Raw genomic sequence first — 5,112 nt, forward strand, 5'->3', positions numbered from 1 at the left:
TGACCAGTCTAACCAGTTCGCTTTCCAACTCGCTTAAGAGCAGTAGTTCTTATTTTGTGGGTGGTTGGCGGGGTGGGGTGGGGGTGGGACATGATTCCCTTTGAGAAGGCAAAAGAAAGCTCTGCACATGTAAGATTTCGCATCTGTGATCCTTGTACACCAGGATCTCTTTTCTGGAGTCTGTGCTTAGAGGGAGCTGGAATCTCTTCATTCAAGGGAAATGTGTGTGTCTCCCCCAAGGGAAAAGTCTGAGACTGTCCTGTCGCTTGTCTCTGATAACTGGGATGGGCTCCAGGGCTCCCCAGGCTCCTTTCCCCTCCCCCTACAAGACCCAGGCTGGATATATGGGGTCACTCAGGTACCAGGTTCCCCAGGGCAACAATGATCAGCCTTCAAGAAGAGGGTCTTCTGGAGGGAGGTTCAAGAGGGAGGGGATATATGTATACCTATGGCTGATTCATGTTGAGGTTTGACAGAAAACAACAAAATTCTGTAGAGCAGTTATCCTTCAATTAAAAAAATAAAAAAGGGGTCTTCTGGGCTCTTCTCACCCTCTTCCCTTTCAGAGAGTCAGCACCAGCATTTCCCCAGCCTGGCCTTCCAGGGACCCCCCAGCAGACTGGGAGGGGCCAGCTGTCACCTGATGTGCACTTGGCCTTAAGATATAGGTTTTTAACAATACAGGTGTGTCATATTCTACTCTCTGAGTGTATCTGTTTTAATGCTTAAGTGACTTCCTCAGTCAGTCTCTCCCATCAGGAATCTTCCATAAATGTATTATCCTTATCCATCAGAGGGCAGACAGAATGAAAACCACAATCACAGAAAACTAACCAAACTGATCACATGGACCACAGCCTTATCTAACTCAATGAAACTGTGAGCCATGCTGTGTAGGGCCACCCAGTCCATGACAGACGGGTCATGGTGGAGAGTTCTGAGAAAACGTAGTCCACCGGAGAAGGGAATGGCAAACCGTATTCTTGCCTTGCGAACTCCACAAACAGCATGAAAAGGCACAAAGATAGGAAGGACACTGAAAGATGAACTCCCCAAGGTGGTAGGTGCCCAATATGCTGCTGGAGATTGGTGGAGAACTAATTCCAGAAAGAATGAAGAGATGGAGCCAAAGCAAAAATAACACCCAATTGTGGATGTGACTGGTGATGGAAGTAAAGTCTGATGCTGTAAAGAGCGATATTGCATAGGAACCTGGAATGTTAGGTCCTTGAATCAAGGTAAATTAGTAGTGGTCAAGCAGAAGATGGCAAGAGTGAACATTGATATTTTAGGAATCAGTGAACTAAAATGGACTGGAATGGGCGAATTTAACTCAGATGACCATTATACATACTACTGTGGGAGGAGAAGGGGACAACTGAGGATGAGATGGTTGGATGGCATCACTGACTCGATGGACATGAGTTTGAGTAAGCTCCAGGAGTTGGTGGTGGACAGGAAGCCTGGCGTGCTGCAGCCCGTGGGGTTGCAAAGAATTGAACACAACTGAGCCACTGAACTGAACTAATGGGTTTTTTCCAACCCAGAGCTCAAGGAAGAGCCGACAGCTGTACATACAAGCCCCGGGTGTGTATTTGTCCCCACAGATGGACCTGCCGTCTCATTCCTCTGCAATGAAATGTCAGGGATTCCAGACAGACTGATCTGTGCTCTGAGTGATAACCTGCTAATTTGGGTCATCTTGAGGAGAATTTTGAGTTGAAGATAAGTGGTGGCTGAAAAGCAAATATACTGCTTGTATCTTTGTGTATATGTGTGTGTGTGTGTGTGCGCGCGCGTGCGTGTGCGTGCATGCTCAGTTGTGTCCGACTCTGCGACCCCATGGACTGTAGCCCGCCAGGTTCCTCTCTCCATGGAATTTTCTAGGCAAGACTACTGGAGTGGGTAGCCATTCCCTTCTCCAAGGGATCTTTCCAGCCCAGGGGTCACTCATATGTTTACATTTTGCCAAAATGCCAAGCCATTATCAGGAACCGACACATTCTCACTTAGCCCCCTTTTCTTTAGTTCAAGCAAATCGTTCTTCCCATCCCCAATTCGGTTAGAGTGGGGGAGATAAATTCTGCTCATGCCAGTTGGTCGTACAGCAGTGTCAAGTCACATGGCAAAGGACATGAGGAATTATAATCAGTGTAATCGGCGGATTAGGTCAAAGATTGTATTCCTTAACATTGTTAAATTCAAACTGTTGTCTCATTTCTCTCGTGATTTCTTTTTTGACTCCTGGATTATTTAGAAGCAAGTCTTTTAGTTTCCATATCTTGGGGGAATGTTTTCATCTGTCTTTCTGTTACTGATTTCTAGTTTAATTCTCATGATCAGAGAACATACTTTGTATCAGTGTTTAATTCCTTAAGCCAAAGGCTGTGCTGTGCTGATGTAATAGAACCTCTCTGTTCTTAGGAAATACGTTCTGGAGTCTTTAGGGGTGAATGACCATGATGTGTGTAACTAACCCTCACATGGATCATGAAAAAAAAATGTGTGTGTGTGTGTGTAGAAACTGCAAGTAAGTGAAAGGCGGGCAGGAAACATGCATATATCATAAAGCTAAAGGATAAAATGTTAACAGTGGATGAATCTTGACAAAGGATATGTAGGGGTTCTTTGTACCACTTTTAATTTTGGCAACTTTTCTATAAATTTGAAATCTCCAAATAAAAAAATAAAGAGAAAGGAAAAGCTAATAATCTCTCTCTACTCCTTCAGTTGTGTATCCTTCCATACCCCTTCCATCCCCGCACAAACATATGTGAATATTTATACACTTAGATGGGCTTTTATCCTTTTATTAAAATGGGATTATTCTCAGTGCATTAAATACTGTGCAAATTGATTTTCTCTCTTGACAAGACATTGTAAAACTCCTTCTAGGTCAAAAGACACAGGTTTAATTTATTTTTAAACAGAGGTGTGTAAGTATCAATTTCTTCAACCATGCCCCTAATGTTGGACATTCTGGCAGTTTCTAGTTTTTTTGTCACTACAAACAAGGCAGCAAAAACCATCCATGTGCACATCACCCACAGTATTGGTGCCGAGCCCATGACTCACTTCTGGAATTAGAATTTCAGTCAGATCAGCTTGTATGACAAATAACTTCACAATCCACCATGTTCAAGGCTGTTGGGCTGTGGGAAAGAGGCCTGTCTCCAGAGGCCACCTGCTCATAACCTCGTGTCCAGTTGCACACAAGCCCCGCATTTTCAGAGGCGGCTGGAACGGCCCTCCCATGTTTCTCTTTGGACACAAGAGACTGTTAGAACCCATCTTGCTGTCTGTGGCGGGGCCTCGTGTTGATATGGTGGGGAGTCCAGCCTCTCCGTGTGTCAGCCAGACTTGGAACATCCCTCTTTAGCTAGTTCACACACCTGTTCATTACATAACTGTATCAAGGTTTTGCTTGACATTTTAGGCAGAGCCCAGGCTTCCGGAGGTGGGGCCGCAGATGGCACCTGAACGGGTGGTTGGCTGCTCTAGTGGAGCCGTCTGGTACAGTTGATCTGGCTGAGGTCATAGGTGTGACCTTCGCGTGGGACAGTCCCTCTCCAAGGATGGCAGTTAACATCCATGCGGTGTTGCCTCTTGCCTGGCAGTGGGCTGAGCACTTCTACACAGAGCATCTTGTTTGACTCCTCCGTGACTCTGAGGTCATATAATCCTATTACATCACTTGCCTATGGCATGGCCACAGTTCTACCTAAAACCAGTGCCAGCGTGTGGGCAGATCATTTCCCAAGTCTCTGTGCAAGAGACCAGATTCCCAAGAAGACTCCTATCTGCAAGGAGTTTACAATCTGAGCCCACCTCACAGGGTGCTGAGTAAGGTCAGGGACACAGTCTTGGCTGATGGCCAGAGAGAGGCCCTCTCCCTCCCTCTTTGTGGGGTCCCCTGGGTGAGTGTGTTGTGGATCCCACATCTGTGCCCAGGCTTCATGGCAAGTATCCCAGTCCATCCCAAAGGGGTTTGTGGGGAAGGCCTTGACTCTGGTCTGGAAGCAGCTCCCAGCCATCTGCCTGCTGAGGAGGGATGTCAGTGTTGCCCCCAGAGGCACTCATTCAGAGTTCATGTCACTGTCTGTGACTCCATCTCCTCCCCGTAGAACTCTGAGGAGAGGGAACTGGGGCTGAGTGACCCTCCAGCATCTGGATGAGACCTCGGAGAGCAACAGCCTGAACAGCTGCCTCACCACCTGCCAGCTTCTACCCACCACCCCCAGGTCTGTTTCCTTTCAAATGCGTGTATTTTACTGGGTCAGCTTGACAATTTTTTTACCCAAATATATGGGGTGCCTAGTTGAAGACACTGGCCCCTTCCAGCACAGCAGAATGTCCCTGTGTCCTCCATTGTCCTCCTCAAGGTCACCAGTTTTCTGACCTTTATCCCTGAAGGTGAGTTTTACAACTTCTCTGCTTTCTTAGAAGTAGAGTCATCCTGCATCTTATGCTTTTCCTTGTTGATCTGTACAGTTCCCACAGGGCTCCTTGAGGGTAGGAATGTTACAGAACTCAGGTCTAGCTGCTCAGTGCTCCAAAGCCAATACCTGAGAGGCAGGTGTTGGTGGAAAGGAAAGTTTGCTTTATTCCAGAGACCAGCAACCAGGGGAGAAGGCAGACTACTGTCCAAAGGCCAGCTACCCCCACCATCAGTGGGCAAGAGCTCTTATGGGAGGGGCTACATACAGAAGCAGCACAGTCAGCTCTGAGAGTCATCTTGAAATTGGTCATCGATGGTCTGACCAACATCATCTTGATGGTTATAGGTATGGTTAATCTTCAGTTCCAAGGTCAGCTTGTTCCCATTTCTTTGAGGCCAGTTCCTGGAATTGTGGCAGCTTATGTCATGGCTACAGTCTGGTCATCAAGTAGTTAGCTTCTTGCATCTTGTGGGGGTTTCAGTATCTACAAGACAGCTCATAGGATATGGCTCAATATTATCTGCAGCTCTTGAGGAGGAACTGAAGACAGTTCATGACAGTTTGCTTCATGACAAAACTATTATTATTTGGTCTTGGACTGCTTTCCTTTGTTTCTATATTTTCTCATCTCTCTGATGAAATTTATTCTTTGGCTAAAGATTTTGTACAGACA

The sequence above is a fragment of the Bubalus kerabau genome, chromosome 13 (genome assembly GCF_029407905.1).
Source record: "Bubalus kerabau isolate K-KA32 ecotype Philippines breed swamp buffalo chromosome 13, PCC_UOA_SB_1v2, whole genome shotgun sequence".
NCBI lineage: Eukaryota > Metazoa > Chordata > Mammalia > Artiodactyla > Bovidae > Bubalus > Bubalus kerabau.